The following is a 14927-nucleotide window of genomic DNA, read 5'->3' on the forward strand; positions in this document are numbered from 1 at the left end:
CACTCGCCAAATGTCTCTCAGGTGTCACTTCAGCGCTCAATTCTTGTTAATCTTCTTGACATTCCGCTCGGAGCAGTCACCTCCACACTCCTCCCTGCTCTCCCTTGTCACATCTATTGTCCCTGCAATGCTCTATTGACACACACACACACACACACACACACAAATACACACACTAAAGACAACCTTCAAAAAAAGCAGGGACATTATATAAAAATGAATTTCCTTGCTCATGATTACTTGCTATTATGAAACTGTATGTACTGGTATAATGCTTTGAATGCTTACGCAACACTGTCATGCAATGGCATCGCTATGCTTCAACTCAAACGTTCCTTTGATCCAGTATTAGTGCTCACTGTGTGCGTTCTAATTACTGGATTATTTCTAATGCCGGGCAGGTTCTGTGTGACATTGCTCCGATTTGCTTGAAAGCAGCTAAACCATTGTAGTATAGACTGTAGAGAGGGGAAGAGAGAGAGAGAGAGAGAGAGAGAGTGTGTGTGTGTGTGTGTGTGTGTGTGTGTGTGTGTGTGTGTGTGTGTCTGTATGTGTGTGTGAGGGTGGGGGCTGGGTTGGGGGCATGTGTGTGTTGGTATGGATAGGATGTAGCAGTGTGAAGCGGGGAGGTTAAATCACAGGTCTGAACATCTTGACAGCGCTGTTGCGAGGTGAGGATGGAAGATCATCTCTTCACGACACTTGTGCCACAGGGGCATGTGTGTGCGTGTGTGTGTGTGTGCACGCCTTGCTGTGCTCCGACTTCACATACCTCAGTATCATTGTCTCTCATTTCACCGCATCGACTGTTATTGGACTGACTGTTTTTACTGTAATACAACTGTATCTTCATCAACACCACACATCATTCTTTTTGGAAATGTGTTTGCAATGTGTGTTCAGGTGTTTAAACTGACTTTATATGTGTTTTTCCTAATTTTCCTAATTGAGCTACTCCTGGGTAGTGCACCGGGCAGGGAATCACTGCACTACACAGCAGTATATCATTACCATTGTATACAATATAGCAATTATTCAGTGAATAAACATACACTATATACTACAGTAGCCTAAATGATTAACAGTCATACAACTCTAACGCATCATGCAGAAGCCCCTAAGGGCATGTTTGACATGCAGTGTGTGTGTGTGTGTGTCAGTGTGAATAAGGTATGCATGTCTGCATACATAACAGAATGCTCTCTCTCTCTCTCTCTCTCTCTCTCACTGTCCCCTCACCCCCTTCTTCCCCCATGCCCAAGGCAAGGCAAAGATTGGGACTTTCCAAATAACACACACAAACAAACACAAACACACACACACACACACATCGCCGGGCGAGTGCTGAGGAGAGGGGAGCTGTCATTTGTCAACAAGGAACTTTGGCAGCTCGCCGTTGCCATGGGAACTGTCTGTTGCCGAGGACTGGTTTTGCATCACAAGGTCCTAGAATTGGCTCCAAAGCCTCGGAGGTCCCGCCCCTCCTCCACCCGTCTCACCTCCGTCTCTCACTGCTTCAGACATATTGTCAAGATTCTCTTTTCTTTCTTTTTTCTCTCTCTCCCTGTTCTGTCGTCTTCCACCCCAGAGACATTATTCCCCTGTTCATTAGCAGGAAGATTCATATCTGCTGTTTGCTTTACAATAGCTACATGGTATGAAAGAATAAAGGATAGATAGATAGATAGATATAGATAGATAGATAGATAGATAGATAGATAGATAGATAGATAGATAGATAGATAGATAGATAGATAGATAGATAGATAGATAGATAGATAGATAGATAGATAGATAGATAGATAGATAGATAGATAGATAGATAGATAGATAGATAGATAGATAGATAGATAGATAGATAGGTAGGTAGGTAGGTAGGTAGGTAGGTAGGTAGGTAGGTGGATGGATGGATGGATGGATGGATGGATGGATGGATGGATGGATGGATGGATGGATGGATGGATGGATGGATGGATGGATGGATGGATGGATGGATGGATAGATAGATAGATAGATAGATAGATAGATAGATAGATAGATAGATAGATAGATAGATAGATAGATAGATAGATAGATAGATAGATAGATAGATAGATAGATAGATAGATAGATAGATAGATAGATAGATAGATAGATAGATTTCGATAATAACTTGAGTAGGACCGCAGCTAAGATTCCTCAGATTTCACAGTTCCCAAGAGCACAAGATGAAATAATATGACAGTCTTCAATACAAAAAAAAAGTGGCTGTGTCCCATAAGACCACGTTATGTCCACATGCATACTCTGCTACACTCTCACTTTCTGCCATTGTGTGCACCTGCACTGAAATCGCATCATGAGTTCAGATCATTTAAACACTAAACAATGGTTAATATCCCCAATGTCGGGGAATCTGGCCCAGGTATCCTATCGGAGCCTTGGCCTATCCTGTCAATAGAACATCTTCATCGCTATTCGCTATCGTCATTAAGCTGAAAACTTCTGTGGAGTGATAAGGGACAAGGTAATGTCCTATTATTGCAATTACAAGCCAAATAGTTGTAATCATTGCAAAATCAACTATTCTCTGTAACATCATTGAGACCAGACAAAAGATTGGCAGATATGTTGGATTTGAATTGCACAACCAGAATGCACGGCTGTTGTACTAACTAACAAAGAAGACTATACAGTAATTATTTTCTCTCTGCAAGTGCTCACCGATTATAATGCATGCATTTCCATCCATAGTAATGCAGCTCAAACCCAAGAAGTCCATCCCCAATATGATCAATTGGATTCAGTTTACGAAACGACACCTCAATCTCTGGCTGCTGCTGATGTTTCTGGGTTTCTCCATATACAGCATGATGCGCCTGTATGTTCAGTGCTGAAAGGAGCTTTTGATAAACAGTGTGTAGGATGTCCTCTATCCTTGATAGTGAAGCACACTCCCTTTCCCCAACCAGTGAATCCTCCACGGTAGCAAGACAAAGTTGGCAATGAAATTGTGACTGGGGATAAGAGAGATGCCTTTTATTAGCTGTGGCACCTGAATCTGAGGATTTTGGGGGATTCTTGAATGAAGTAGTTCTACTGGTTTAACAATGTATGTTTGCTGTCCCACACACAGCACCGAAAGAAGCTCAGGAGGAGGCTGTCCATGCAATTGAAAAAAAACACACAAGCTTTTTGTCTTACTTAATTCTTTAAAAAATAAAGCACTTACCCCATTTTTACCATTTGCGATGAAATGACTGTTTTGCCCAAGGGCACGCTACAATAAACTCTGTACTTCTCTCAGTATCCCACTGATCAGACTTTGGTTAAACATCAAGGATTGATGCTTTATCTTGTAGTGACAAGCCCACCAAGAATTACCACTGCAGTTCCACTCAGTGCAGCCGCTAAAGACTAAGACTCAGCCTTTAAGGAGAGTGGATATTGGACTCACATCCATCAGGTGTGACTCCAGATAAATCCCATTGTTGCTCCTGTCTGCTGGATGTGTTATAGATCATGTTTGGCGGTTGGCTGTTTCAACCCCAAGTTGTTAAAAAGATCTAAGGATAGCAACTTTCCGTACAATTTCAGCCACTCTGACTCTACTAAAACCTTTTAAAACAGTTGGATTTTCATGATTTTTACACACACTTTTGATATATAACTACATCATTTGTTCACTCAGCTTCTCACCCATGTTTGCCATTTTCGCTGATGCTTCTTTCCTGACTTTTAGATCAAATACAGAACTGCCATTTAAACTCAGGCTCAAGGTTGCAGTTTGTCAGATGAAAAATAACACTTTAATAAAGGTTCATTGGTAGTCTTTGTGCTGCCATGACGACCAGTTCAGAAACTAAAGAGGAAAGGCTAATTCGGCATTCAGACCCTGTGACTTCATTTTCTCCTCTCATCTGTGTATCGCCTGTTAAAAGCAGCTTGTCTCAATGTTAGTGCGACATTGCCGCTGGGATTGAAACAGTAAAAGAAGAGTTAGCAGCAAAGTGTCCACGTGTTTTTGAAGGTTTTGACTAGTAGTAGCATGACGCCCGGGGGAAGCAAGCCAATAAGAAAGAACCACACCCTGTCTGAAGACTGATATCTTTGGCAACAATTCACAAGTTCCCTTTCTGGAGGCCCTGAATCATTCTCCTTGTTCCACACAGTGTATGGAGGAAATGAGGCACGGACCTGAGAGAGGTAGAATAAGGTTAAACAGTGGAGGAGGAGGGGAGAGAGAGGGAGGGATAGAGAGAGAGAGAGAGAGAGAGAGAATGGCCTGGGAGCATCCACACAACATGTCCTCCTTTAACCTTGTTCTATATCTGTCCCTGTGCCACATCCCTGTTCTTCACCCCCATGCCAACTGTACTGTACGACCCTTGGGATCAGCTGATATATGTAAGCTACACATCCATCCAGCCCTCGCTAGAACTAGCTGGCCTATTAATCTCAAGTCCTGTCCTTCCCTGCTCTACACCGTGGTCTCTTTGAACTGAAAAAATAGGAAAAAGAGAAGGATAAAACTGAATAAGTGTGAAAAACTGTTGAACTAACGAAAACCTGGCAACCCCTTGATGTGTGAATGTTGGCTTTGATCTAACCCCCTTTAAGTCTTTTCCTGCTTGTACCAACCGTTTTCAATCTTCGCTTTTTTTTCTTCTCTCCTCCTTGTTGGATGCATTTATCTCACGCGAGGCAAGCCAGGTCGTCTGTGTCTGATTAATGCCACTCTCCTGGTCATGGTTGGACTGGGAAGAACGCAGCGATTGTGTTTTGAAGCGCGCGTGAGTGGTGCAACCGAGCTGCAAAGATGGCGTGCACGCAGGAGGGAATTCAGCAGGGGGCATTTTAACAAACATATGTACAACATTGTAAACACTAAACAGTGTTGGCTTGTGATACAGTCCAGTGGTCAAATCACCATATGGCATCTCTCAATTGACCCCATCACCACCATATGAACAATAGAGACCACATCATTCAAAAATGCCAAGTCAATTTGATATCATTCAAATACAGTGCCTCAGATTTGGCTATTTGAATATCTGACATAATGTACAGTCAAATTAGTTTTTTCATATGTTTTTTTTTTCTTTTGCATATAATTATCACATTTATAATAATTTGATTAAATGTCAGACTAAATATTTTGATCAGGCAATGTTCAGATTTGGCAGCAATGTGGATCAAAACCTGACACTCCCTTCAGTGACACACTCTATGGTGAAACAATGATCCACACCCAACAAGGGTCATCCCAATGTGCCAGGGTTCAATGTTCTTAGATTTATATGGCACCAAATAGAACGTTTTTAATGTCATATTTGGTTTTTTTGTGGATAAAATGCAGTTATAAAGTAAACAGCGATGACTTGATACTCCATGATGTGTTTACTTAACCTGATCGATTCATCTCAATAACACTCAGTTATGTATACTTAATATGCAGAAGACAAAAAATCCACTATGTATCACTGTCTTTAATTGACAACAGAAATTCCACTGCGTACATACATTTTCAAAGGTAAGCCTATCATTTTTTCCCCAACATTCAGTATCACCTGCATTGAGCTAACTTGTACTTTGAATTTTCAATGTCCACAGGTACTGTCTCTTGACCAGATGTGTACCAGTACTTTACAACAGTGCGGGTTCCAGACCCTCCCTAAGCCAGAGCTCCACTTCAAACAATGATGGAAACAATACTGAGCACATCTTGAAGCTCGCCTTGTTTTTTCCGGTTACATTTACGGCTGAAATGTGCAAATTACGATTCATCCGAGGCACCGCTGGCTGGCTGCATCCAGATAAGTGTAAATAAAGTCCCAGTCAGATCTCACAGCCTGCCAGCATTCATCATAATAAAAAGCTATGACTCAGACGGCCCTCTGAGTCATTTCCACTGCTCCTCATAGCCTCAAATAACCTGAAACTCCAGACTCTTAATTGGCACGCAAGCTGAATTCTGTATTAACTGGCCTCTTTGTCTCTTGTGTGTTTGTGTGGTTTAGTTTCTAAGAATTATGTTTCCCAGCGTAACCACACAAACAGGGAGCTCTTGCATCAGGTTGGGTCAATAGTACGTTTGTCAGACCATATGCAACACCATTATTGTGAATCTGAAAAACAACATTCAATGATATAGAGTTGTCATTCCAGTCTTGAACACTTTAATTTACAGTTAAGTTAATGAGATTCTTGGGTGGGCTCTCTCCTTTTTCTTTTTTCTTTTTAACAAAACTTTTTTGAATGAGCCGTACAAGCAACTTATACCAAATAGTCTTTGCCTTCATGTCATTTCAGTTCTACCCCACACACCTACCTTTGCATTCATTTGAGCTAAATTGGAGGAAATATGCACCATTTAGTACAATCACCGTTATCACTCCCACTAAGAACCAGCGTTTGAATTTGAGAAAGTACCACCCACGTATTAATTGAACAGTGGAAAAGGCATTTTAAAAGCAATGTTACCTGAAGAAATAAAAAGGAAAGAGATTAAAAATACCTCCAATGGGATTTTCCAGGGGCTTTAGGAAATGCATCAACAAACAGCATGTTGTACAGCAAAAAAAAAAAAAGGATGGCTTTGTTGACAACATCCTCTGCATAGTTATTTCTGGAAACAAAAATCCTGCTTTTAATTTCCAATAAAAGCAGAACTTTTCCTGTTGGCACGGACACTCAAAAATAATAACTTCCCGCGGTCCAAACAAACGCAAATTGGCCAATTTCATGACAAAAGAACACCGGGTTTTGACCACAATGCTACAATAAATTCATAAAAAAATGCTACAAAACTTTCCTCTGGTAAGCACACAGCGACCCCACACAGTCAGATGAAAACATCTAGTCTGTTCAGTTTATGTCAGGAACTTGTACAGTGCAGAGAGGAGAGGACACGTAGCTAGATTCTAAATGACACTAAACATAACGAACCACCGCAACGCCATTCATTATACTGATAGGAAAATAATGAGCCAGGTGTGGAGCCCAGGCCAAGTTTTCTGAAGACAAATCTGCGGGCTTGATTTATGGGTTGTGCTCTCAAGCGACACTTAATCAGTCAGTCAGTCAATCTGTGAAAAGGCTTTTTCACCGACAGTGAAAAGAACGGATTCATTACTGTCCGCACACCCACCCACACACACGCACGCACACACACATGCACTCGCTCGCTCGCACACACACGCACACACACACACACACAAACAGAAGGTAGCCTCTCTTGATGTGGAAGCGATGCAGTCTCAAAACGCTTCAGTTAAAAGGGGTTATGACACAGGCTTTAGGGAGAAGAATAACCTTGTCCGACCTCCACAGTCACAGCGCGTCAAAGGGCTGCAAACACAGCCAGTATTACTTGTAATCAACACACCTGTAGTCCATGATTTCTTGCATTTTATGAAATTCATCATTTAATAAATACCTGAAATATATGTTTATTTGTATATCTAGCAAGGGACATTTGTGTGCTAGCAGCTTACCTTTAGCCCTGTGTAGACACGCTTTGTGGAAAGAGGCTCGTGGATTTTGGGGATACAAAAGATTTTCGTGTTGATGTGCATGTGATGGAAAACAGGAGTGCCTCTGTATTGATTTTTATTTTATTTTATATTTCTTCACAATATGACCTCACAAAAATTATTTTTTCAGTGGCATTTCACTGACTATTTCTTGGCACAAACTGTTCTAAAGTAAATCCTTTAAAAAATACAGTTTTATTGTGCCAAGTTTACAAGTGAGGTGCCACTGCCGTAAAGGCAGCCAACTACAAACCTGGTTAATCTAACCTGTGGAATTATATGTTGCTTTAAAATTAAATGTATGTGTTTTTTTGTCTTTCAAAATATCTTAATAGTCTGGAACTTTAGTATTTCAATTCAGAGTCCCCACTCATTTACCCTTTTTTTTAAGCTCCAGTTTCGGCCAGAAACTTGCCTTGTCCATCTCAACATGCTATTCTGAAAACTAATGGCAAGAATTCAATAAAATGTGCAGTTGATATTGTTGCTCTGTAGCAACTGAATCGTAATGTTTTGGTGAGCCAAAAAAACACCATGGCGCAAACATACATTGATTTGACTGAACACATTCATGCTCCCCAAAGAATAAACCATAGTCCATGTTCGAGGTTTTTCTCAGGTCAAATTGAGCACATCCATATGTGCAATATTTTATTCTGGCAGAAAATACTTATAATATCATAGGACTATTACCTTTCTTTACTTAAAGGGGAGTGCACCACTTGACTCACCCTGTAATGTTTAATGGCTCAGAGTTAAGGCTTCACCTAAATCCTTCCTCAACATTTAAAACCTGTGGAAAAACCTTGAGCTACTGCAGGACTGACCTGCCAGGAGGGAAAAACATCTCTATGAACATTTTATGTGATGTTTGTCCTTAAGTGTGTGTGTGTGTCTGTGTGTGTGTGTGTGTGTGTGTGTGTGTGTGTGTGTGTGTGTGTGTGTGTGTGTGTGTGTATGTAGCGTGTCAGGGCAGGTTGTGTGCTGCACTGTATGCCATTAAGAGACCTCACCATGTGGCAGCAGTTACTGTAGGAGAATGAGTGTCGTTTTATTTGTGTGTAGAAATAGATATATCCACCCTGGCCCCCCTAAAGCCCCCTCTCTCTTTAGGAACACTTCACCGCTCTCTTTGGGACCCACAAAGCCTCCGAACAATAGACGCAGTGTACTCTGGACTGTCACGGAAATCACCGCTGAGAGAGGAGAGCTCAACTGTGTGTGCCTCTCCTTTGTGCACACAAGAGTTACACCTTCTCTCTCTCTCTTTCTCTCTCTCTCTCTCTCTCTCTCTCTCTCTCGCTCTGTGTGTGTGTGTGTGTGTGGAACTGGAACTGACATCTCTCTGTGTGTGTTAGTGTGTTTGTTTGCATATGTGTGAAACTGACATCTATCTGCTCATTTTCTGTATGCATGGCATGCAGGTTTCTTCGGTTGTGTGTGTGTGTGTGTGTGTGTGTGTGTGTGTGTGTGTGTGTGTGTGTGTGTGTGTGTGTGTGTGTATACCGTGCCATTTCTCAGAGAACTGAAGACACATTCTTTGAGCGGGTGGGCGGCCCAGAGGAAGCGAAAAGGGGCTCTCAGATGGTACGACAGGGTTTCGCTGTTTAACTTGGAGAGGCCGACTGTTTAATTCTGTCTAACCTGTGGCAAAGCTGGCAACACTCTCTCTGTCAAATGAACCGGGAGGACCACTGGGAGGGAAAAACCAAGCCTCGGGGCATGAATGGGAAGTTGGGTGGGGTGGCACACACACACACACACACACACACACACACACACACACACACACACACACACACCTTTTTAAATGGAAGTCTAACTGAAGAGACACAAAGCAAACAGCTTGATGTAAAGGAGCAAGATTGTCATAACTGTCATGATGACTTCCAAGAGTGCAGTCATCGGTATAAAGAACATTCCCACTGACAAACCCCTCAGTCAATGTTGTGTGTGTGTGTGTGTGTGTGTGTGTGTTTATGCTTTGACTGTGTTTCCATTGTTGTGTGTCCATGCGTGCAAATACGTGTACACCGTGGGTGTGTGTGCTAATGAGCATACAGTGTTCTAGCGCTTAACGTACAGCACAGTTTATTGAGCTGTGACTGATGAGGTCAGACCAGCTAAAGCAAATAAAGGGTTAGGGGGGTTGAATTGTTGGATGGATAGCTCGACCATAATAACTGTGGAAGTGGTCAACATAGCTGCACAAACAACTTCAAAATTCCGTGAATGTGAATTTGAAATTGCATCGATGTTAAAATTTCGAACATAATTATGAATGTATTTTTCCTGCGATCAAATCATACTGTAAGCTGTCCACAAAGGATCCCATTGTCAGTCGGATATATTTGAAAGCTCATTTAATGTGGCGGGTTATTTACACATTTCAAGTGACCTGGAAGGATAATAGAGCCATGATCCTGTCAGAGCCTGCCTGAGCCCTGAACCATGGCATGGATGGAGGCGTGTTCTTTGGATTGGCTGTGTGTTCCTGTTCAAATATCGTGAGGAAAATATTACAGTAGGGTCATGATGAGTGGAGCGTGCAAAAACAAACAGAGCTCAAACAACTTCAGTCCGGCGCTTGCAAATGTGTTTTCGGTATGCTGTCAAAATCTTGCATTTGTTTGGTTCTCGTGCAATACTTTGGTCATAATCAAACTGTGTGTGTGTGTGTGTGTGTGTGTGTGTGTGTATGTGTGTGTGTGTGTGTGTGTGTGTGTGTGTGACGTGTGTGTGTAGGCGTGTGGACGTGTATTTCTCATGTTGTGGGGACATTTTTCTCTTTACACGGTGATTTATTGTGGCGACGTACCTTCCTTCTTACTTCTCCAAAGCGTAATATAATTACAATTAAAGGTGAAGACTTGCTTTAAGGTCAGAGTGTACTTAGGTTTAGATGAAGGTTGGGGTTAGGGTAATGGTAAGCCAAGTAGTGGTTATGGTTAGGGCAAGTCTCCAGAAATGAATGTAACTCTATCTAATGTCCTCGGAAGTGATGAAAACACAACCTGTGTGTGTGTGTGTGTGTGTGTGTGTGTGTGTGTGTGTGTGTGTGTCTGTGTGTGTGTGTGTGTGTGTGTGTGTGTGTGTGTGTGTGTGTGTGTGTGTGTGTGTGTGTGTGTGTGTGTGTGTGTGTGTGTGTGAGTGTGTGTGTGGGATCTTGTGAAACTGAGAGGAACTCTGTCATTTATTTTGTTTTGGGGACCCTAAACAAGCTAAGCGTTGTCCAGTGGCGGGCCCCAAGCCAGAGTGCTTCCTTCACTCGCCAGGCTTTATTGTTCTTCGGTCTCTCTCTGCGCAGCGGGAGGATGTTGTCTGTTTCTTGATTCTCTCTTTTTCTTGGGGGCCCCCACTCGACACACACACACACACACACACACACACACACACACACACACACACACACACACACACACACACACACACACATACACACACACACACACACACATACACTGATCCTCTCAAACACACACACACACACACACACACACACACACACACACACACACACACACACACACACTGATCCTCTCAAACACACACACACACACCATTCATGTGGGAAAGAATGGGTCCAGTCTGGATTAGGGCTATTCCCCTGCGTAACACTAGACAAGGCATTCAATATCCATCCAGCCTTCTCTGTCCAAACATTGTCTTCTTGGCACAGGCCGGAGTGGAGGGCCTGGAAAATCCCAGAGCTGCTGTTGGGAGTTTTGGTTTGGTGTGACCCGCTCTTTTATTATAACGACTCTATAAATGCTTACAGACCCTTTAGCTTGGCCCGTCCCGAGCAGCAGGGATTTATAAGAAAGTCCCATTACATAAACACACACAGACATTATGTACACACAATGTCTGCTGTGGTGGATGAGGCCTTCAGATCTTTCACTAAAAAAGTCAAACTGACAGTATCACACTGTGGAAATACTCCACCACCACAAGTAAAAGTCTTATATGCATGCAAAGTCTTACTTCAGTCAAGGTATGTATTATCAAGCAAGCCTGTCAAGTGGTTTACTCTATGATACATGATGTCTGTGGATTAACATCCCTGCTGCATTCATGCGTATGTTCTATTGTAACTGCTGTAGATGTTTTGAGGTTGAGCTCATTTGTACCCCTTTGTGTAGTGTTAGGTAGTTTCATTTACAGCAATGCATCATGGTCTATCTTATGTTTGTGTCTATGCTATCCTGTGTATCTCTGAAAAGCTCCTTTTCATGAGTGCAGCACTGTTTTCAGTCTTGTGATGATGCTTTATTTATTGGTTTATTTAACTAAAAGAAAAAAAAACATACAGTGTTTATCAGAAATGAATTCAAAATTGGAGATCCATGGTTTCAATGGAAGGGTATGAAAAAATGAGTGATCTGAAAAGTATTAGTATCAACATCTAAAGCTATCAGACTAATGTAGTGGAGTAGTTAAAGGACAATACTGGTCTCTGAGGTGTAATGCAAGTAGAAGTAGAAGGTTGCAGAAAATGGCAATACTCAAGTACAGTGTGAGTACTTTGATTGGACTTTAGGATTACCCTTGAGCAAATATACTGAAACATCCCACCACTGCTTGACACATCCTAGGAAGTGCATGTATATATACGAGGAGGACTTGACAAACAGGTGAAGACACAGCCAAACACACACATCTAAACTACCTATTCTTTCACTCGGCCCACTTTACTCGTCAGGAGTCAAGCTGTGGCAGCTGTGAAAGAGACAGCTGGGACTCCTTAGTCCTGCGCCCCTGCCCATAAACACACACACACACACACACACACACACACACACACACACACACACGCACACAGACATAGGGGGATTGAAAAATGAAAGCCAGACTCTTAGTACCAAGGAATCGCATGACACACGCACACATAAAAACATATTTCTCATGCGCTCTGGAAGGGAAACGATCAGTGGGAGGAAGAAGAATGGAGAGGGGAGAGGTGGAGGAGAGAGAGCAAGCAGTTCAGGGAGTTTACAGCGAGCCATCAAGGACAAGTTTATTTTTCCTATCCATCTATTGTCTGTTTGAGCACCGTGAGACTATTAGTGGCAGCTCTCATAGGCCCTCACCTGGTTGAAGTGCAGCCACTAACCTTGTGCTACCGACCAGGCTAAGTCATTTAACGGAAGACAAAAAAATAAGTAAAGAAAATGATAATAATAATAATAATAGGCTAATAATAATAATAATATCTGGATTTGTGTTTTTTTCCCCCTCCCTTTTTCCCCAACTACCTCTACATCTGGTAAATGCTCATCTGGCAGCTCACAGCCCAAGTCGTTTAGATAGGCCTACTGTCTGACTGTTCTTGCCCCCTCCCCTCCCTCCCCTCCTCAGTCTTTTATCTTTCAGCACCTCTGGATTCCTCCCGTATCTTTTTTCCACACTCACTCCAACGGTCGCACCTCTCTCCATGTTTTACGAGTTGTTTTTTCTACTGAAGTTTTGGTTGGACGGTTTTGGTTGGCAAAGACGTCGAAGGTTTATTATGTCTGCTGTCTCACCTTTCTATTCTCATCTTCCAACCTTTGCTATTTTGGAAAAGTCAACAAAGACATCCATCTCGTGTTTCCTTCTGTTTTTTAGAACTCAAACTAGGTTGGTCATAAGAGTTTGACATCGATATACACAGATTCGCTGGTCTTGCCAAGATTTATCTTAGCCTACTTACTTATCTTACAAGAAATCAAATGAACACATTCAACCTACAGTAACATTGTACTAGCCCTTTAATCCTGCTGAAATTGCTTTTAATAGCCACTTGGCAACAACACTCTTAAGCAGTAAACACAACATGGACGATTAAACACCTTATAAAGTTGATACGGCTACATACAACAAATGCAGAGCAATACAAGTAGGCCTTTACTAGTAGCCTATTTATATTTAGATATATACATCGACGCGGTCTCTCTCATGACTGGAGAATGGAGTTCTCGACGTTGTCATTTTCAAGGATTTGAAGCAAAACAACAAGCCCATTGTGTTCTTTTGACAAAAAAAATGTGCTTGAATTTGTCTGGACCTCTGTGAACTTGGACAAGATGCTTCTGTAACCATGATGACCAGTCCTGTTACAGAAGAAGAACTTAACAAAATGCAGCAGCAGCTTCCATTTTTTTCTTTTTCCAAGGAATGTCCCACCATGCTCGGAGTAGGAGAGACCAAATATGTAACAGCTGCATGTCTGGGTGTATGCTGATGTCACAAAATACTGCATGCTTTCTGAAGCGTTGAACGGGGAGACTGGATCTAACCACCTAATAATCTAGTCAAACGCTAAGGCCAGAAAACTCAAATTGTACTGGTGAAGTCAGTGTGGAATTGCCTCGAGATACACTTCGGCTGCTCAAAAATAATCTTCTCCACAAATAGATGCAATTATTTTCTAACGAGAACATATGGTATGAATAATTAACCTACAGCACATTTTCTTCTTCTTCTTCTTCTTCTTCTTCTTCTTCTTCTCTCTTTTTAAAGGCCCTTCAGTCTGATCATTATTAATCATAATTATTCGTCTCCTTTTCCCTCTCCAAGCCAATCCGTCTCTTGTTTTTGTTTGATTTGGCCAATGACGTGCCGCGAAAAGCGATCCTCCTACAGTAAAGCCAGTCACGGTTGACCACTTTGACTCCCCTTAACTGGAGCGAAGCAAAGCGGAGCAGGCCACATCTGGCAAACGGTTTCTCGCATCTGGTTTGCGAATCAGTCAGCCCCCCACTTTTTTTTTTTTTGCACGGCCTGTCCACCACACAGCCCCCGCTAGCGTATTATACCTCGGAGACATGAGACGAGATGATGAGCTCCAGACGCTAGAACTATACAGGGGACAAGAAGCTGCAGAGGACTGCTGAGCAAGTTCATGTTCATGAGGTCAGACAAGACAGACGGACGGGGCAGGATATGTCACTCACTGACAAAGGTGTCAAGACCCTGAAAGAAGCGGTGTGGGCTAAGGACTTACTGTCTTTCGTTACGTTTTGACTTGTTCAAGGTGTTTCGAAGAAGACAAGCGATAAGTTAAGAATAGTGACTCGGTCCTGAAAGTAAGCACATAACAAAGTAAACTCAATCAGAGGGCCTTGGGTCTTCAAAAGCAAGGCATCAAATAGATTAGCAATCACAGTGAACATAAATGAGACCAGACCGGTGTCATTGAAATCTGATAAGACGTTTAAAACCTGCTTCGAAATCACAATGCTACAATGATAAAATGTATCATGCAGAAAGACATCTATCACAAGTTCGACAATGGAGTTTGGTCCTCATCCGAGGGCCTTTGACTGCATTTCAATAATGAGATGTGATGTAATACCGCCCTCTTGTGTCAAACCTGTGTTCTGCACTTAGAGAACAACAGCTGAAGACTTGCTATGAAGGTGGATCTAATTT

Source organism: Ammodytes marinus (genome assembly GCF_949987685.1).
Source record: "Ammodytes marinus genome assembly, chromosome: 15".
Classification (NCBI taxonomy): Eukaryota; Metazoa; Chordata; class Actinopteri; order Uranoscopiformes; family Ammodytidae; genus Ammodytes; species Ammodytes marinus.